Source organism: Gopherus evgoodei, chromosome 15 (genome assembly GCF_007399415.2).
Source record: "Gopherus evgoodei ecotype Sinaloan lineage chromosome 15, rGopEvg1_v1.p, whole genome shotgun sequence".
Taxonomy (NCBI): domain Eukaryota; kingdom Metazoa; phylum Chordata; order Testudines; family Testudinidae; genus Gopherus; species Gopherus evgoodei.
Genome location: NC_044336.1, coordinates 1,225,854 through 1,247,638, shown reverse-complemented (window position 1 = coordinate 1,247,638; position 21,785 = coordinate 1,225,854). Strand labels below are relative to the sequence as shown.

Here is a 21,785-nt window from a genome sequence, read left to right as displayed (position 1 = left end):
CTGAAATCTGCCTGAAAGGAACCTGTCCAAGACATATCACCTCCTGGTGACCTACCCTAACTCCAAGACCATCAATTACACATAGTTGTCAGTATAGCCACACAACTTCATGCATACATCTCACAAGGGTTACAATGATCAATGGGTAACTGGATCTCAGTAGAGACTCAGCTGTTGCCCTCTGGTGAGCAGTTATGCACATTTCTGACCCAGGGGACCCCTGTAAAACTCTAGGTACACTCTGTGCCCTCTGCCAGTTGACACCAAGTGGTCACTGGGTCACATCAGGTCAAGGTGTAAATCTACAGTGCAGCACCGTACCATGCTCTGAATAGGTCTGTAGACCCTGCTTCTGCACACTAGACAGAGCAGTACCTGAATGCAAACTTCAGAACTTTCAGTGCATGGTAGTAGGGTCCACAAAGACAGTTAGTGCACAACAGATAGTGTGCTATAGGCACACTTTGGCTTACTGACCAGGTAGATAAGCCCCCTGTAATATCTTCCTGTTCTAGCGAAATATGGGCATATATGTTGCAGGGGAAGGAGGAGGGAATAACTGGCAGTGACAGAGCCTTAGCTGTAGCCCCAATACCAAGAAAGTGTAACAAATTTTCTTAGCTCCCCAAGGGAATAAGTAAGGCCCATTTCCTAGGCAGAGCGGATGAACCTTTGCTCCAGAAAGTGTCCTTTACGATTTATAGCCCAGTCCCTTTAGGGTGGGGGTGGGGAGAGGAAGGAGCCTATCTGGGTGGACTACTCATATCCTGGATCTGGAAGTAGTAACAGCACTGACCTTAATGAACAAGGTCAACACATGTTTCCTTGCTCCGCAAACAGGATTTCCAATTTCCAAACCTCACGTGATCTCCCGGCTGGAACTAGGAGAGGAGCCGTGGGTCCCTGATCTCCAGGCTTACGAGGAAAGGGAGATCCTGAAAGATGTCCACATGGGTAAGGAATTGACTGAATGGACTCAGGCCGGGTCCACACTACGGGGTTAGGTCGAATTTAGCCGCGTTAGGTCAATTTTAAAATGAATGCGTCCACACAACCAACCCCGTTCTGTCGACTTAAAGGGCTCTTAAAATCGAGTTCTGTAGTCCTCCCTGGTGAGGGGAGTAGTGCTAAAATTGACCTTGCTGGGTTGAATTTGGGGTAGTGTGGACGCAATTCGACGGTACTGGCCTCTGGGAGCTATCCCAGAGTGCTCCAATGTGACCACTCTGGACAGCACTTTGAACTCAGATGCACTAGCCAGGTACACAGGAAAAGCTCCAGGAACTGTTGAATTTAATTTCCTGTTTGGTCAATGTGGCGAACTGAGCAGCACAGGTGACCATGCAGTCCCCCCAGAATCATAGAGCGTAATATGTTTCTGTGCTCCCCCTATCATCTCCGTCCCTGAGGTTATTGCAGTTTAGAAGGCAAAAAATACGCACTCATGACGACATGTTTGCCGGGCTCATGCAGTCCACTCGTATGATAGGGCACAGCTTAATGCATGGAGGCATTCAGTGGCAGAGCTCAGGAAAGAATTAAGTGAGCATGAAGTGTGGAGGCAGGACGCGATGCTGAGGCTAATGGGGGAGCGAACAGACATGATGAAGTATCTGTTGGAGCTGCAGGAAAGCCATCAAGAGCTCAGACCTCCACTGCATCCACTGTATAACCTCCTCCCCTCCTCCCCGTGTTCCATAGCCTCCTCACTCAGATGCCCAAGAACGCAGGGCAGAGGCTCTGGGCACCCAGCCACTCCACTGCAGAGGATGGCCCAAGCAATAGAAGGCTGTCATTCAAACAGTTTGATTTTTAGTGTGGCTACAATAAGCAATGTGGCCGTGTCCTTCCCTTCTCCCTCATCTCACCTGGGCTATCTTGCCCATTATCTCTTTTTTTTTTTTTAATTAATAAAGAAAGAATGCATGGTTTCAAAACAATAGTTACTTTATTTTGAAGAGGGGAGGGTGGTTGGCTTACAGGGAATTAAAATCAACAAAGGAGGCAGGTTTGCATCAAGGAGAAATACACACAACTGTCACACCATAGCCTGACCAGTCATGAAAGTGGTTTTCAAAGCCTCTCTGATGTGCAGCGCGCCTCCCTGTGCTCTTCTAATCGCTCTGGTGTCAGGCTGCTCAAAATTGGATGCCAGGCGATCTGCCTCAACCTCCCACCCTGCCATAAATAACTCGTCCTTACTCTCACAGATATTATGGAGCACACAGCCAGCAGCAATAACAATGGGAATGTTGGTTGTGCTGAGGTCTGACATAGTCAGCAAACGGTGCCAGTGAGCTTTTAAAGTGCGTGACAGTGAGCTGAGTCAGCTCCATGCTTGCCATGGTATGGTGTCTGCATGAGTAACCCGGGAAAAAAGGCGCAAAACGATTGACAGCCATTGCTTTCATGGAGGGAGAGGTGACTGACAACATGTTCCCAAAACTACGCACAACAGTGTTTTTGCCCCATCAGGCATTGGGAGCTTAACCCAAAATTCCAATGGGTGATGGAGACTGTGGGAACGGTGCGATAGCTACTGTGATACAGCATGGCCAGAGGGCAGCAGGAGAGGGTTAGAAGGGAGCCTTATTCCCTGTAAGGGGAAGAAAGTTTGCTATAGATTAATTAGAGCACCTGAAGCCAATTAGCGCACCTGAAGCCAGTCACATGATAAAACCCCCTGCCTCAATCAGACAGTGTGGGAGTTGGAGCATAGAACAGTTTCAAGGGAAGCAGAGGCCAGTTTGGAGAAATGCTGCGGTGAGCTAAGAAGTCCAAGACCCTAGGCAAAAGGGCACCTGGCTTGTACAGAGGGAGGGCAGGAAGCCCCCCACAAACTGAAGGACAGGAGAGGGAAGTAGCCCAGGGGAAGGAAGTGTCAGTTCAAGTGGATTACCACTATCCTCAGGGCCCCTGGGCTGGGACCTGGAGTAGAGGGCGGGCCCAGGTCCCTCCCTCTCCACTCCCCTCCTCTAGGACACTAGTGGGGCAGTTAACATACCACTTCAGGGGCAAGAAATGGTGCTCTGAACCCTCCCCAAAGAAGAGAAAGCACGAGACCCATCAAAATAGTGCCGGCAATTTGCCACACTACCCACTGTGCATTGCTCTGTAAGTCGAAGCTAGCCACGGTAGTGAGGATGCACTCCGCTGACTTAATGCGCTTCGTGGGGACATACACAATCAACTGTATAAAATCAATGTCTAAAAATTAACTTCTATAAAATCGATTTAATTTCGTAGTGTAGACATACCCTCAGAAACCAATTTCTGTATTCTCGGGACAGATGTCACTTATGGGTTTTCACCAGTCCTAGCCAGCCTTTTAGACCCTCTCCACATCGATATTGTAATGGAACAAAGGCAGAATTGAACTCTCTCTCCAGTAAGGAAAGGTTTGTTTTGTTTTGTTTTGTTTTTTTTGGGGGGGGGGGGAGGAAGTCAGATACTGACATTTCCATCTCCCCACCACTTACTCTGATTTGTTCCCCACTTTCTCATTCCCTTTTCTGAGGTTCCCTTTCTCCCGGCACAGGGACTGACTCCTGTCCGGATTCTCTCTCTATTCCAGCAGATGAGGAGACGATGAACGAGAACCAGGAGGAGAACCCTCAGCAGGAAGGTTCTGAACAACTGGAGCCACATGGGATGGCATTGGGAAGAGCCGAAGGAGATGTTTCCCAGAGTCCTGAGTGGGGAGAAGTCCATAAGAGTCAGCATTGGCCAGAGAGACAGCAGGGAAACCACCAAGAGGAGAGATGGGATAAATCCATGCAGAGGATCAGAGGAGCCAGAAAAATCAAAGAATCTGTTCACCAGAGAGTTCTCACAGAAGAGACACTTCACATATGCGGTGACTGTGGGAAAAGTTTCCCTTGGAAATCATTTCTTATTATTCACCAGAGAATCCACACTGGAGAAAAACCTTATAAGTGTCCTGACTGCGAGAAAAGCTTCAGCCAGCGCTCAAACCTCACCAAACATCAGAGAGTCCACACGGGAGGGAAGCCTTATAAATGTCTCGAATGCGGGAAAAGCTTCAGTTGTAGCTCAACCCTCACTGCACACCAGGTAATCCACATGGGAGAGAGACCCTATAAATGCCATGAGTGTGGAAAAAGCTTCAGTGATAGATCCACCTTCAGTACGCACCAGAGAATCCACACGGGGGAGAGACCCTATAAATGCCTGACCTGTGGGAAAAGTTTCAGGGATCGGTCAACCTTTAATAAACACCAAAGAATCCACACTGGAGAGAAACCACATAAATGCCCCAAGTGCAGGAAAAGTTTCTGTCAGCTCACGCAACTTGTTAGGCACCAGAGACTCAACACAGGAGAAAAACCTTACAAATGCCTGACGTGTGGGAAAAGCTTCCGGGATAGATCCACCTGTAATGAACATCAGAGAATCCACACGGGAGAAAAACCTTATGAATGCTCTGAGTGTGGGAAAAATTTCCGGTACAGCTCAGCCTTTATTAGGCATCAGAGATTCCACAGAGGCTACAAACCCTAGGAGTGTCCTGACTAGGGATGGGTGAAGTGAGTGACACCTTTGCTGATTCCCATGAACGTCAGTGAGTCAGGCCAGGCTGAAGGGGCCATATAATGAGGACATGGAATAGTTATTAAAGCAAAGAATGTAATCACCTTTCTGGGACAGAGGCATGCAGAGCAAAAGGCTGAAATAAGATTTCCACGTTGTGATGGGAATTTGATTATTACTTCCTGAGAAGCCCTGAACATCCACTGACCAGCTCTTACCCACAATTGGCCAATTCATTTCACAGTCTAGGAGTGCTCTTGGATTCATCACTGATGCTGAGCTCTCATGTAGCAACGTCCATGAGTAATGCTTTCTATAGTTCTTGGTTGGCAAGCAGACGACAAAGACCCGGCCTCAGTTATTTACACCTTTGTCACTTCTTGTGTGGAGTATCGCAGTGGTATAGAACTGCACGTAGAAAACTCCAACGAGTACAGAAGCACTGCAGTGCATCTCCTCAGCTACACAAGCTACAGCAAGCCCATCGCACCTGTCCTTGCTCCCGACAGTGGCTTCGCATAGAATACTGAATCAAGTCCAAGGTCTTGGTCCTTATCCATGGTGCTCCTTGTAGAGATCTAAAAGACTGCCTTAAGCTCCGGGATCGAGACAGGGGTTGAAAACGTCACCCTCCTGGCACAATGGAACTCTCAATGATAAGGGTAAAGCTCGTGTGTTCATGACACAGGTCTCTCTTGTTGGCTGGTCTGAGACTGTGGGATGAACTCTCGAAGCAGCTAAGGACCATCTCAAACCTTACTGTCTTCCATGCCAAATGCCAGGCACATTTTGTTGACCTGCATTCTCTAACTTAAATGCACAATGCCATGTATATAGACCAAAAAAAACCAACCTCCACTGAGCACCTACCTCATCCTGGAGAGAGGATAAGAGAACAAACAGCACATGAAAGATGTTAAGTGATGTGATTAAAATGCTACTGGAAGGTGCTCAGATACTACAGTGATTAATGCAGTTTTATAGCAGACCACCAGGTCTGAGTTATAATTAAGGTTAAAGCATCTTTCTGTGTATAGTTTGACTCTTGTAAGTGCTCTAAAATCTGCAATTACTTGGATTGCCATGAAATGTGGTGTGCCTCCTCAGGGCATGGGGTGGGATTACTGGTCCAAATTTGGGGTCATTGAAAAATTGGTTCCTGAGATACCACCCCCCCAAAAGCAGTTTTTCTTAAGGTTCATGGATTCTACCAATTTTCTTTGCACAGAGCTAGGGATGAAACCAAGGCACCGATTCTGACACAAGAGTCTCAGTCACTCTAGGGCTACTCCCAGAGAATGCATGGACCGAACCATCCCTCTGGGGGAATAAAACTGAAAACAATATTAGTGAGAGTTTAGCTCTCAAATTAGGTGTGTACGTAGCACTCCCACACTAATGGATCACACTATGTGTGTGCTATCTGAGAGGCCAGGGGCGTTGGTAGCCAGCTGCAGCCTCTAGCAGCTGTGTGGCTCAAGGCAAAATGTTCTGGCGATTGCTCCAGTGTAAATTCAAACCCAGCTGTGGGTAGAAATCTGTAGGGAAACATCAGAGGCATCTTGTGATAATCTGCCTCTGTCAAAGAGGATTTTTTATTTTATTTTGGGGAATTGTAATCTGAGTGCAGCAGGAGATTCAGAAGGCGCTTGTGCTATTTTTTAAAAGAAAATAAATTATGTGTGTCACTGCTGGGAGGGAAAGGAAATATTAGGGGTGGAAGAGGGGGGGAATAGAGAGAGAGGGAATTGGGGCTGCAGTGAGGGGAGAAGGGATAATTGGAAGGTGGTAGGGGAGAGTGTTTTGGGGCTCAGGTTAGGGTGAGGGAATAGGGATTAGGGGGAGTGGAAGGGGAGAGGTTTAACCCTGGGAAGGGTGAGGTGGAGGAGGATGGCAGAGCAGGGAATAGGGATAGGGGCACCTGTCAGCCCCACATTCTCCCCTCCCATATTTGTACCAGGTTCAGGGGTTCCTTACGCCTCTGGGATGTCTGAACCCCTTTCCCATCCCATGTGTGTGTGCCAAGATCTGGGGGGCTGCCTCTCTAGGGGTGTCTGAACCCCTTTTATCCACCCATACATGAGCCAGGATCTGGGGCAGATTGTCCGTCTAGGGATGTTGGAGCCAGTCTCCCAGCTATTTACATGAGCTGGCATCTGGGAAAACCCTTTTGGGTCAAGAGCGGAGACAGACATGCTGGGGCCGTGTAACAAGAACACACACTGCGACTGGGTGAAGAGTTGAACTTGAGAACGGGCATGTTCAATGCATATCACAGGCTCTCCAGCACTGGGTATGGGGGAAAGGGGAGGGTGGGATGGAAGTGGTAGTGTGAGAGGGAGGGTTGTATGTAGCAGGGGATGGGAGATGAGATGAGGCACACCAGTCTTCTCCCACGTGCTTAACATTACTCTTATTGCCATGTAATAAAACTGTCGAGTTCTTGGGACACAGACCATGTCTGAGATTTCTCTCATTGGCCCTGCTAGCAACTGCACATTGCAAACATTTCAAAGTACAGCTATTAGGCAAAGTATAGGGAAGATTGGGCCACTTAGGATTCACATAGCAACTATATGGCCAAGTGGAAAGACATCTGTACTGGGACTCAAAATCTCTGGGCTCTATTCCCCTGTCTGCCCCAGGCCTGTGGTATGACTTTGGCCAAGTCACCTCACCACTCTGTGCCACAGTTTCCTCATGTATACAAAGGGGATAATGTTTCCCTCCTTGAGATCTACTGATGAACAGCACTATGTGAGGGTAGCTCTTATCATTACCTGAACTGCATGCCTACATGATAATTACAACTGGCTAAATGGTCTAACTCATAACAAACAAGATTTCTGTCTGTTAAAATACGAGAGCGTTCACTCACAAAAATCCCTGTGTTAATGCAGACTTAAAGCTGCCCAGTGGTGTCTCATGATATTGAGTTTAGCAACACTTAAGCTTTTGAAACCAGGAAGTGAAGAGTTAAAATATTTCTAGCTCAGATCTCTGAAAACCAAGAGCTAGAGAGTTATGGTACATACCAATGCAATCTTAACTCTGTGAGTGATGCCATGGTACACTCTTAACACAGTAACCCACTGCCTTTGCATTGTAGTGAACAGGAGCTACCTGCACCTGCCTGGCACTCAAACAGCTAGGCAGGGTCTACACGTAAGGTCAACCTAGCTATGTTGCTCTGGGCTGAGAAAAAAAATTGCTCTCTGCAATGTAGTTATGTCAGTCTAACTCCCACTTTAGACACAGCTAGCTTGATAGAAGCATTCAGTTACAGCCTCTCAGAAGGGCAGATTACCTACTGTCATGGATGCGCAGGATTGGTTCTGTGCCCCCAGCTTTGGAACAGTCTCTTGGAGGAACCCCTTCAGTGTGTCAGATGCCCAAAGGATCTCACTCTGCCGCTAGGGTAAACCTTGCAGCTTCTCTGCCTCCGTAGACTGAAGCAATGGGATCCAGCACTCCTGCTTCACACCATGAACTCTGCTCAGCAAGTCCAAATGAGATAGACTCTTGGTAGAGACTTGGGCCATGTCTACACTACAAACTTATGTCAGCGTAAGTTACGCTGGCATAAAGTCACTGCAGTTCATCATTTGTGCAGTTTGTCTTGGCTCCTTGTGCCGGTGGTGAAACCTTTGACACAGGGTTGCAGAGTACCTCCATGAAAGTTTCCTTGAGATCTCTCAGGAGGATTCACAGAACATCCCTGTGCACATAAACTGCTTCATGTGGCTCCCCCAACACTGGAGAGGAATGAAAAATAGATAGGAACTCTACCTCTCTTGGTTTAATACTATCTCTTCTAGCACCAGTAAATTAATTATGGCAAAAATGTGTCCTGTTACTTGAGGGGGTGGGCATCCCTGTACTTTAAAACTAAACTACACACTTACCCGAGGTTCTTCCCGAGCATCAGGCTCACCCCGTGCTCATCTGGCAGTATTGCCAAACTGCATTGGAAGAAAAAATGAGTGCAGGCTTGCTGCATGGCTGGATTGCCCCTGTCACTTGTCCCCCATACTCTTAGTCATCCACCTCATCTACCTCACTGTTGATGGCAGGGGCCTGTGACTCAGGCTCCTTGGAGGTATTTGCAGCGCTGTTGGGGGTGAGGGCAGGGTCTCCACCTAGTATGGCATGCAGCTCTCTTTAAAAGCAGCAGATCTGTGGCTTGACACTGGATTGGTATGCAGGGCCATCCCTAGCTATTCTGGGGCCCTACACGGCTCCCTGTGGGGGTCTGTATGGCCCCAGGCCTCTTTGGGGTGGGCAGGGCTAGCTTGGGGAACAGGGGAGAATTGCCCCCCAGCACTCACTGGTGGCATGGCTGGGGTGGGGCCGCTGCACTTCCTGCTGCTGGTGAGTGCAGGCCTGGCCCTGCTGCAGTCCTCAGGGGTGGGAAGAGGTGGGGCTGGGGCAGAGAAGCGGCAGGAAGGGGTGGGGTGGGAGCAGAGCAGAGTGGGAGGTATGGGGAAGGGGTGGAGTGGGGGGTGGGGCTGGGTTGAGCAAGAGTGGGAAGAGGCAGGGCTGGAGCAGAGCAGGGGCTGGGACCCTGGGGAAGAGGTGGGCCAGGGGCTGGAGCAGCACACAGCTGTTCAGGGCACCAGGAAATTTGGGGCACCAAATTTCCTGGTGCCCTGTGCAGCTGTGTACTTTGTGTATGGGTAAGGATGGCCCTGTTGGTCTACCTGCTACAGCTCCTTGGCTTTCATGCTGCACTGCTGCTTATCTCTGTCCTATTCCTTCTCCTGCATCCCCTAAGCAAGCTGCTCATAGATATCCATGTTTCTATGGCTGGATCAGAGCTGTGCCTGCACAGCCTCTTCTCCCCACAAGTCGAGGAGATCCAGTCCCTCTTCTCTACTCCATACAGGAGTGTATCTGAAGTGTGTAACTGGCATGGTCAACTGGGCAGTTGCACTCAATAATGGAGAGTTGCTACATGTACTTGCCAAGCTAGGCAGTCACAAAAAGGAATTTGAAAAATTTGCAGAGTTTTAAATGGGAGGTGGGGTTTCTGTGACCTCTGCCCAGCAGAGTTGATAATGGAGACTAGAGTGGTGTGTGGGGGGCATTGTGGGACAGCTGCTAGAGGATGGTAATGGTCATTGTAAGTAATGCCCTGTCTACACTTACACTGCTTCAGTCTAATTACATTGACCTTGGCTCTATGCCACTCAGGGCAGTGGTGTTATTAAATCAGCATAGTGGGGTGTTATATTGGTAGGAACCAAATTTAAATGAATCATAGAATATCAGGGTTGGAAGGGACTTCAGGAGATCATCTAGTTCAACCCATTGCTCAAAGCAGGGCTAATCCCCAGACAAGTTTTTGCCCTAGATCCCTAAGTGGCCCCCTCAAGGATTGAACTCATAACCCTGGGTTTAGTAGACCAATGTGCAAACCACTAAGCTATCCCTCTCCCCCATAATACACTCACAACTAGTTTGGGGTAAGCTGCCTTGTGTCAACCTAACTTTGTAGTGTAGACCAGCCTTAGTATACCATAGTCTTAAAAACCTCCAGTGATGGGAATGTCACAACGTCCCTTGGTAATCTTTTCCTGTGAAGAACTACCCTTATAGTTAGAATTATTTTTCCTAATATCTGACCTAAATCTCCCTTACTGTAGATTAAGCCCATTACTTCTTGTCCTACCTTCAGTGAACATGGAGAACAATTGATCGCAGTCCTCTTGTAAAACAGTCCTTGACATATTTGAACACTGTTATCAGGTCCTCCCTCACTTTTCTTTTCTCAAGTCTAAAAATGCCTAGTTTTTTTTAACCTTTCCGCATAGGTCCTGTTTTCTAAACCTTTTATCATTTTTGTTGCTCTCCTCTGATCTCTCTCCACTTTGTCCATATCTTTCCTACAGTGTGGTGTCCAGAATTGGACAAAGTACCCCAAATAGAGTAGAGTGGGACAGTTACCTCCCATGTTTTACCTATAGCACTCCTGTTAATACACCCAGAGTGATACTAGCCTTTTTTGCAACTGCATCGAGTTGTTCACATATATTCAATTTGTGATCTATTGTAACCCCCAGAGCCTTCTTAGCAGCGCTACTGCTTAGCCAATTATTCCACATTTTGTAGATGTGCATTTGAATTTTCCCTCCTAACTGAAATATTTTGCACTTCTCTTTACTGAATTTCATCTTATTGAATTCAGATCTCCAGTTTGTCATGGTCATTTTGAATTCTAATCTTGGCCTCCAAAGTGCTTGCAACCTCTCCCAACTTGGTATCACCTGCAGATTTTATAAGAATACTCTCCATGCCATTATCCAAGTCATTAATGAAAATCTTGACTAGTACTGGACCCAGGACTGACCCCTATGGGGCCCTACTAGATATGCCCTACCAGTTTGACAGTGGACCATTAATAAATACTTTTAGTCCTGTCTTTCATCAGATGTGCACCCATCTTATAGTAATTTCATCTAGACCATGTTTCCGTAGTTTGTTTATGAGAATATCATGTGGGACTGTGTCACAGGCCTTACTAAAATCAAGCTATATCACGTCCGCTCCTCCACTCCTATTATTTAGGCCAGTAATCCTGTCAAATTAGTTTGTTTTGGCATGATTTGCTCTTGAAAAATCCATGCTGGTTATTCCTTATGACTCGTATATCTGTTAGGTGCTTACAAGTTGATTGTTTAATAATTTGTTCCAGTATCTTTCCAGGTAGGCTGAACTGAGGCTGACTGGTGTCAAAGTCAGATGAAATGCGGTGCTCATGTCATTTAGTTAATCTGTGCTGGGAAGAGAGTCTCTCTGTAAAGATTGTCAAAGAGAAAGCACCTACAACCATAACGTGTAAACACTGGCAAAGTTAATATACAGATAGGCTCAATGCTCTTAGTATTTAAGCTAAAAAAAGGCAAAACAGTAGCAATGGCAAATGAAGACAGTTTGAATATATGAGGTATTCACATAGAATAACTTCTGTAGTTAGATATATTCAACCCAATCAAAGTCAGGGTAGAAAAGTATTATAGCAATTATAGTACACATGTATGAAGACTGAAGTAATGCTAGGAGTTGGGAGGAAGTTTTCTTATCATTCACACACACAATGCATTGTTATAAGAGGGAGAGAGCGATCTAAGGTGTTTCCCCCATACAAACACTGGCACACACAAAGATGTATATGTAACCCAAGTGCAGAGAAGGGGTTGAGAGTGAGCAAAATACTGTGGTTAACTTCTCTGTGGTGATAGATATTACTGGTAAGTATTCCATTGTACTTAAATTTAGAGTACTTAAATTTTAGCAGGTTACTAGAACAAAAGGTAACCAGAAAACAAGAAACTCTCACACATATGTGATGACACATTAGTACAGTTGCAGCATTTAGGAACACACACAATAAGACAATAATGAACTCAATGTTAGTTCTGTTAAGCAATAACAAAATAACTTTAGCAAGCAAGGTAATGGTTAAATCAGCCTTAACATATAAAATGCATACCATATCTTCTTATGGTTATTGTACTCACCAGGTAAAAACAGACAACGAGACTATACTGGCATAGCTATGTCCGCATAAACCCATGGTATAGATGTAGTCCACACTGGTAGAAGGGTTTTTTCTTTCACACCTCTGAGCAACATAGTGAGGCTGCCCTGGCTTTTAAGTGCAGACCAGGCCTATACCGATGGCATAATTCTTCTGTCAACATACCTAGGTCTTTACAGGGGTTTTGCCAGCGTAGCTCTGTCAGTCAAGGTGACATCCCAGACCATGACGCTGTGACAACCTAACTTTTAAGTGTAGATTAAGCCTAAATCAGGCACCTAAGTAACTTAGTCTCAATGTGTAAGATTTAAATCCTATATCCCAGTCCAATTATTGTTCTTAGGAGAAAGATTTTAAAATATTAAAAGCTATTTCAGTGCTCCATCTTTCCTCTCTCGTTCTTAGTGTAATTGAAACCAGGATAGCTCAGTAATGTATAAGGACATTGTTAAGCTGATCAGTTTTGTATATTCCCAAGGTATAATTCCTACCAGTACAAGTATTTGAATTTATGGAATAAAAATATGAACTCCAATTGTTTAAATATTCTAAAAAAGCAATATTTTTGCTATACAAGACAAAATTCTGTCTTCCTTCAAAGCACAGAAATTCTACATGGAATCTATTAGCAATAACTATTAATTTCCTAACCTTGCTACACTATAAATAGTGAACTCTCACCCTTCTTTCAGTTGACCAGAGACACTCTTTGTGTGGTGGTGATTTCTTCTTGGTATCTCTGATCTTCAGGAAAGCTCTTTCTTTCACAAGGTTACTTACAGATGGGATTTTGGACTCAAAGGTCCAAACCAAAGATTCTTGTTCATCAATGACTCTTACTTTAAAAAATGCACTCTCTCTCAGGAAAGGAGAATCAAAAAAAACTGATCACTTCTTGCTTGAAGTGCATAGGACTACCTGGATCTGATCAAAAGGTCTCTACTGCTCATTTGGGCTAGGGCATTCCTTTTCTACATTATTCTTCCATTCAGTCATACTGATGGATTTGTCCAGTCCTAGAAGGGATCAATTTCTTCATATTGGCACCTTCTCATTGGATATCACAAATTTTAGGGATGGACTCCAGCTTTGGTTTCAGATGATAAAATTTCACAGTTGGGCAGGTCAGGTGCATGTTTCCTCCCATCCAGTAGGTGGCATCCAAGCTTCAATCAAGTTCTTTTTATGGGGTTCAGTTCCTTTTGTGAAATTATTGAATTCTTATTTGGCCTTGTCAATTAAAATATAATACTAACAGAATTGTTTGAGAAGTCTTTAGCTCTATTTTCTGTTGTTAATTCTTGAAACGTTTAACAACAGGAATAATAATCTTTCATATTTTATTATTCCTTGGTCATTATATTCTTGACGTTTTACTAATTTTGAAGTTTAAAGTCATTCTTCTTCTTCTTACACTTAACTTCACTTGGAGGAGAATTTATTCCATTTTGCATTTAATGCAGGATGATTGATCCCCAAGCTTGATTCTAATTTCAAATATTTTCCAGGGTTATTATAAAATGAATATGCTAACTTCCAATCGTTAGGATATTCTAGCTATATTAGGCATTGTCCTAGACAGCTTCAAAAATATAAACAAGAAATCTATTCCTAACTAACAATATCTTCTAATGTTAAATTCATAATGACTACTTCTCATCTTGTGAATATGTATTTCAGCTCTAACAATCACTTAGATAAAAGCTAGATATTATTAATTATTATTATTATTCCTAATAGTATACGTTCTTTACCTTAGACGTTAGTTCCTCCTGTGCCTCTGACACAGCAGCCAGCCCATTTCTTTCATTAATTACAGTCACCCTCTAGTTGTAGTACTTCTTTCTGGGTGATGCTAGTGCATCCTCTGCCACTGTCTTCTGCCAGTTCTCCCTTGACACACCTCACTTTCCCTTTTCTTCCCAATTCAAAGTTCGTTTAGCGTGTCTCCCATCTTCCATACAGTGTACATATCTCAGCCACATGAGTCTTCTTTCTTTGATGATATTTTCTAATATGTCCTGCTATCAGCTCCCTTACTCTCAGATTTGTTATTTTGGCCTTCCATGAAATGTGTAGTATGTTCCTCAGCCATGGACTGCCTCCAATCTCTTTTTGTTAGCTGCTGTCATCAGTCAAGCATGCTCAGTACAATCACATGGCATAATCTGAATCTCATCAGCCTGGTCCTGTTAAATACTGGAATGGTTGCAAAATGTAATCTGGAATCCTTGTAGCTTAAGTATTATTCATAAACTAGTAAAAATACCTGCTTACAAATATATCTTATGATAAATTTAGGTATATATTAATGCAGTTGTTCCATGTTTTTTGAGAAGAAAGGAATTTGCAGTTGTCACCTTGCATCTTAATGGAAATACCATAAAATTCATTTGGTCTCAAATGTTCTTTTGTTTCTCCAAAGACATTTGGGTGGATATCTCTCATCTTAAAATCTGGAAATTTAGTAGAAAAAAATCTAAATTAAATAACTTCCTTGCCTATGTCTAAAAGGTATTTAAATTACAGGGACGGAACTCGAATGTCTGGTTTGTTTATAGGTAAGAAAAGTTTCACAAGAATAAATCTGAATGACTCTTTACTTTCAGTAATAGCTAGAAGTGCTTATTTGATAAGCAAAACTGCTCGAGGTGTGATTTTACCATAGGTAATGAACAGGGGCCACTAATAGGGAGTTTCGAGAGGGAGTTCTCCTGGTGAAGGAGGAGCCAATACAGGACCCTTGGGGTAAGTGGCTGTCTGTAGTGTGTGTTTGTGTTTGAGGATTACTTGCTGTGTGCTGAGCTTGTGTTTGTCTGTCTGTCTGTCTGTCTGTCTATTGTTGTTGTTGTTGTTGTTGAAGGACCCTGTGCTGTGGCCAGCAGTTGGAAGCTGTGAGCTTCTAACCAAGGTTTGAAATCTAGAAGCCTCCGTTCACTGGCTGAGCCTTAGTCAGAAAGGCCAGAGCTTTCTAAAGCCGTGAGCAAGCGACCAGGGAGCTTTGCAAATAGGGGCCACTAACAAGGAGTTTCAAGAGGGAGTTTGGGAGGGGAGTGGGAAGGGGGTGAGGTACACTTGCCATTCTTTAAACCTTTAACCTAAACTATAATCAAATCTTTGTGATTTAAACAAAAACCCTATCATTAACCTAGGTAGCCATAGGAGAGAATGCAGGCAGAAGCCCAGCAGCAGACTGGGACCTATCCAGTTTATTGCGCCCAGTCCAGCATGCAAGATTACCTGCCTTGTGGGTGGGTGCCATATGTGTGAATTTGATGCAAGGAGCTCCTGGCCCTCAGAGACAGAGTACGGGCTTTGGAGACCAGGGTGGCAGAACTGGAGGAGCTAAGGGAAGCAGAGAGGTATGTTGATGAGGCTTTCCGAGACACTGTAGAATTGTCCCACCTCCAGTCAGACAGCCCCTGCACTGTTAAGGAGGATGAAAGGCTCAGGGAAGGAGAGCAGTCAACAGGCACAGAGGGAAACCTTCCCATTACTCTGCTCTACAGCCAAAATGCTTCTGAAATAAATGTAGTCCAACTTTACTAATTCTGGGTCACTGAGAATGAAAATGATGCTTAAAATTGTTGATTGGCTCTAGTTTTCAAGATATGCTATTGGGTCAGTATATACGACCCTTGACTTGGGAATGGCGGAGGATAAGTGAGTTATAAAGGGAAGGGATCTCAATTTAAACCAGAAATGACTAAAATACATCTTTGACTGGATCTATGAATAAATCTATGACTGGGTTTGGACAGTACTTGCTTTTTAAGCAAAACAATGAATGATGCAATCTGAAGCTCATAGACTCATAGACTCATAGACTCCCACACAACATCCCCAGGTCAATCCGCCCCACACCCTGCTCCATCACAGCATGTTAGCACCAGCAACAACAAATTCTGTCCAAATGCCCCTTCTTCAAATTTTACATGAAGTGTGAACTTCCCCACCATGAGTGTACAAACATGCTACTAGCAGGGGACATGGGGCATCTGGCCTCCCTAAGTGTGAGGGGTGCTCTTTCTTTCATGTTCAGACAGCTTTAACAAACGTTCTGGGGTGTGCAAGCTATTTTTTTTGGCCTGTATTTTAGGAGCTGTTTTTAACTTTTTACCCACCAGGGATTAAGGACTTTTCCCACTTTTGTGGGGCCTGCTTGTTTGTTTTTTGTCCTTGCCCTTTTCTTTATATAGAGTCTTATTTTGGAGGGTTATTACTTTAAATGGAGTTGCTTCATGTGGAGCCACAGAACCTCTTATGACCATGAAAATAAACAGCAATTTTTGGGCCCAATTCTTTTTTTGTTAATGTATTACTTTTTTTAAAACTGTTTTAAAGGAAGTAATTAGGATTAGTAGCAAAGTTAATATTCCTATTGCTTGGCAATTATGGTTTTAAGGAGAGTAGAAATATTTTTAGCTGTGGAATTAACACAACTTTTAAAATAAAAAGCACACAAAAGAAAAAAAGCAGTGGAAGCTATGTGGAGAAAGAAAAATCAGAAGCAACAAATCTAACAAACTAAACGCAAGTCGGACTTCATGGGCCAAAGCATCTGGAAACCCATAACCTGGTCCCCATCCTGGTTCTGAGAGGAGAGTGTGGGTTGTCATCTGCTCTTGGAAATTCATATGCCTTTGGGCACCTGTGATAAAGTGGGGTAGTTTTCTTCAGCTTGTTGTGTTGCATGCGAGTCTTACTGTCCTATACTAATAATGGGTGTACCTCAGTTTCCCTGTGTAATGCACCAATGTCTATGTGGTGGGAATTGGGTGTGTCTTTTGCTGAGGTCCTTGGGGCAGGGGAGGCTGCCCAGCTGTCTGCACATAGGTGACGGCTGATGCCCTTTGTAACCTGAGAGCCAGGGGGGGAGACGACCAGGTGACTCTTTGCCTGGGAAGCAGGACAAAGACCAGAGGAGCAACAATCTTGTGGGAGGCCAGGCAGCAGGGTCCAGGGCAGTTTGCCCTGATGACAGTTTGCTACCACGGAGTTCTGACTGGTTTCATACTGAGTTATGCCCGAGCTGCGCCTGATGACTCTATGATAGCACCTTCTTTTTCAGGAGGCAACCCTACTTGGATAGCATAAGGGAGCCCTGCAAAATCCTCTGGGGCCATGCATTCCCAGATCAAGGCCACCACACCCACTGGAGTAAGACTAGGGGTGCCAGCTATCCTTGCCAGCCATCCCAAGGTTGCGCTCCAGTTTAACAGGCCAACCAGTTTCTCTATTGCTCTGACCTGGTCAGGAGAGAAGGGCCTGACCTCTATCCCATCTTTCTATCCTTGGGGACCAATCTTCCTTACCGTGATGTTTACTGTGGAGGCTATGATTGGAGGCTTCTGCAACTCTTCCAGTGTATCAAGCAAGGGACCATACGGCAGCCTGGATGGGCCCAGGAGAAAGGGACGCTCACGTGGATCATCACTCTCATAATTAAAATAAAAACTATGGCATTTGAGTCCTCCTTTGACCTGTCTCCCCTCCCCAGACTGCAACTTCTTTTAATTGCAGCCACTATTCCCTTCTGCTCTCCCAATTTGGCTCCAACAGCGTAACTTTGTTTCTTACATTCTGTGGGATTTGCCTGGGTCTTACTCTGGGAATCTTTCAGTAAGGCTCTAACGGTGCCTTCACTTTCCATTGTTTGCTGTTTAATTCAAATACCTTCTGCTTCAGCCTGTCACTCTTTCAGTCATACACCTGCTTCTGCAGTGCCACTACCTTTGCTGTCCGAGTCAGGCTTATTGCCCAGAAGGTGTTTGACTCTGCCTTCAGGCTGGCTTCTTTTTAATTTTAATCTTATTTATTTTTTAAATTTTTGCTTTTATTTATAATTGCTACTCTCTGCTTACAGAGCTGCAGGAAAGCCCAGGGCCAGCGAAGACTCCAGGCTTCCAAAGATCATTATTATGTTCCTCTGCAAAATCAGTCAAGCTGTTTTCTAAAACCATTTTGAGGAAAATGGTTATTTCTTTCTAGATGTTCCCTTTCCTTCTGACATTTTTTTCACTCAACCAGGCTACCAGCCTGAGCCCTGAGTCCCACTAACACAATGTATCCATAAATGAACTCTCAGACTAGGACACAGAGAAATGACAGATAGCTATCCTGCCCTGATGCCCTCTACTCTTGCACAGATGTGTATGTTAGGCTCTGGTAGAGGCCTCCCTATGGGATGCGGGCTCAGGCAGATAGCACGCACAATGTTGGTATATAAGACTCTAAATACCTTTACTGATTACAATATAAACCCCACTCACTCCACATTCACACCCCTTTCATACTACACAGAGTCCAAAGATCAGAACGACATCCTGATGGCCAGTCGAAATTCAGTCCGATCACAAGGTGTGGGCAGCCAACGTTACACGCCTCTTCTTTATCAGGGCTCTGGATCAATGTCTGACTCCAAATTTTAGATATGTTAGGCAACTGTTTATAGATCAGTCCATTGTGTCATCAGCTCTCTGTTTCTGTTTACCCATAACTCTAGGAAAACTGTTCCAGGCAGGCCACCATAATCCAAGACATTCCATTTTCTCTTATTGACATGACAAACTTATTTAACACTAACCAGTCCTTGACCACTTGTAACCTTAAATCCTCGCTTCAGTTGCAACACGTACCTCACGTCCTCATGTCAAGCACACAGCATTCATACTAGGCCTCTATAGCCTATAGCGTATTACAATATATATGACTTATATCCCACCAGTACCAGTCGTCCCCTCCTCTCCACCACTCCTGGCTGGCTCGCCAGATCTGTTACCCAGGGGTTGCAGAAGCCAAAGCAGTCGTAAATTAACTGTTTCTTTCCAGGTGGTGTCAGGAATACATCAATGGGGACTCAGCTCCTCGAATTGACAAATGATTGTTACAGACCAGAGTGCTTTTTAAAAATTAGCTTTTAAGCATATAAACACACATATATGTTATAGCAGGAGGTTTAGAGAATTCCAAACATTATAGTTACCCAAAGTCTGAGATGGTTTCGAGTGAATAACAGTCAGCCTTCCAGGGCTCTCCTTCTGTTCAGTTGCAGGGGAGTTTAGGTGTCAGGTCCTTGTCCGAAGAAAACCTCCCTTGGACTGCCCCAATGTATATTTTTTGCTTAATTTTTTATAGCTAACTTAAACAAAGCACATAACTCATAGTGATGCCTAGTGGATCAGCACAGGAAACCCTAGTGGGTCACTAATTCTTCTAGTTTTAGCAAACTTATTTTTTATTAAAGCATTTTTAGTTATAATAAAAGTTATATGTTAGGAGCACTTAAACCCAATGTCAGCTGTTTAAACACCTTTTATGGTACATTAACTTTTTGTCCTATTCTGATTAGCAAAACTGTAAAAACGCAGCTATAAATTATTCCTAGCGATGTAATATTTGGTTTCCCGATACCAATGGCTGGATACACAAAATAGCTAATTCCAGTAATGTCAAGTTTAATTCTCCCCCCAACACCATGACTGCTTACTTTGCTTAAGAGCATTTAGTGAGGGACCTTATCAAAAGCGTTTTGAAAGTGTAAGTTTACTATATCCACTGGATCATGCTTGTCCACATGTTTATTGACCCCCTCAAAAAATTCTAATAGATTGGTGAGGTATGATTTCTCTTTACAAAAGCCTTGTTGATTCTTCCCCAAAAAATCATGTTCATCTATGTCTCTGGTAATTCTGTTCTTTTATGGTTTTAACCAATTTCCCTGGTCCTGATGTTAGGCTTGCCTACCTGTAATTTCTGGGATTGCCTCTGGAGCCTTTTTTAAAAATTGGCATCATGGTAGCCATCCTCCAGTCATCTGTTACAGAACCTGATTTCAATGATAGGTTCCATACCACAGTTAGTAATTCTGCAATTTCATATCTGAGTTCCTTCAGAACTCTTGATCAGGAGTGTGATTTACCCGAAGTTGGTGGGCACAAACAAAGATCTCTGAAGTAATTGCCAGTTTTGAGAGAACGCAGTCTCCAAACTACACAGGGACCACAGATCAGCTGCAAGGAGCACATGAGTATGTAAATTGTAAAGGGTACTACCCCATTGTTATGCAGGCCTTTGTTAACCACAAAGACTGATTTATGGATGCCAATGTGGACTGCTGCAGAGCACAGCTCTACCACTCAATATTATTTGCAGTACAACTGTATAGGGGGATTCAAACACTATGTTCTGGGTACTGGCTGGGTGTTGCCATGTTGGATGGATTAAGCCTCTCTACCCTGCTCTGCTTTCCCCACCCTGACATACAGCATGCGCAAAATGGCATTGACACTAGAGACTTTTAAGCTCTAATGGGTTTATTTCCCTAAAAGTATCAAATCCCACAACCATCAGCACAACGTGCTACCCAAGATTCTGAGCTTCCTGGTACTCTCTCCCCCACCTGGTCCACTGGTGCCCTCCCTTCTCCCATTTCCAAGAAAATGGCATTGTAATATTTCAGAAAAACAAAAAACAAAACAAACAAACAAAAACCAGATTGCAGGGCAGACATGTTTACTGTTCCGGAAGATATAGAAAGAATAAAGGCAACAGAAAATGTCCTTTGGCTCACAATGTGATCAGCCACCTGCATATCTTCTAGATGTGTCCACTACCTTTTTAAACAAGGCACTTCTGTGCCTATTGGAGACTTGCTTCAGGGTAACAGCCTGTAGAGTTGCACTCATAGTTACTGTGACGGTATCTCCCATAAGGCTTTATGGAAATATGCTTAGAATGTGTTTTATGCTACATATGCCATGTAACATATCTCAAAGGTTATAATCTACTGAATGTATTAATCCTATTTGTATGCATGTATCTTTTTTTTATTCAAAGTTATGAATGTTGGCTGTGTACTGGCTTGATTTCTAAATAACCTTAGTAGAGCATGTGGTCAGTTCCTGGAGAAAGGAATGTTGAAATTAAGTACCTAATCAAGAAACACTTAAAAGGACAATGGATCTTGGAATGCTCCAATCCACATAAGAAGTCTACTTGAGGATTTCAAGGTAGCACGTAAACAATGGATGCCACCTGTAAAAACTGTGAGTCATGCGACTTGCCCAGGTGACTCCTAAACTCCATCTTGGAGCTGGACTTTGCATAGGCGTGAGGAGGGGGTCTCCACCCACAAGAGAAAGTCCATTTAAACCCCTGTGAGACCCCTCCATTTGGTCTTCAGCTGGCTAAAGAGGGAGCCTCTCCAGCCCCCAGGATACTTGAAAGAAACTGGAACAAAGGACAGTAACTACAGAGGGTGTGAGTGATTGCTGGACCCAGGCTAGAAGGAGATTAGTCTGTAAAAGGGAGCATTTCAGGACTGGTGAGGATCTTATCTGTATTCAGTTTGATTAGACATAGATTTGCACATTTTATTTTATTCTGCTTGGTGACTTACTTTGTTTTGTCTGTTACTACTTGGAACCACTTAAATCCTACTTTCTGTATTTAATAAAATCACTTTTTACTTATTAATTATCTCAGAGTATGTATTAATACCTGGGGGAGCAAACAGCTGTGCATATCTCTCTATCAGTGTTACAGAGGGCGAACACTTTTTGAGTTTACCCTGCATAAGCTTTATACAGGGTAAAATTGATTTATTTGGGTTTAGACCCCATCAGGAGTTGGGCATCTGGGTGTTAAAGACAAGCACACTTCTGTTAGCTGCTTTCAGGTAAATCTTCAGTTT

At 44.1% G+C, this 21,785-nt stretch overlaps 1 protein-coding gene and 2 pseudogenes across 1 annotated transcript in view; 2 read left to right on the top strand and 1 right to left on the bottom strand.

The window, feature by feature from the left end:
* LOC115635418 overlaps positions 1-6,969 on the top strand; it is a 63,674-nt pseudogene extending 56,705 nt beyond the window's left edge.
* Positions 1-21,785, top strand: part of LOC115635683 (zinc finger protein 239-like) — an 811,791-nt gene that overhangs the window by 385,654 nt on the left and 404,352 nt on the right. The gene's annotated exons all lie outside the window — the stretch shown is intronic.
* Positions 1-21,785, bottom strand: part of LOC115635664 — a 1,110,108-nt pseudogene that overhangs the window by 946,293 nt on the left and 142,030 nt on the right.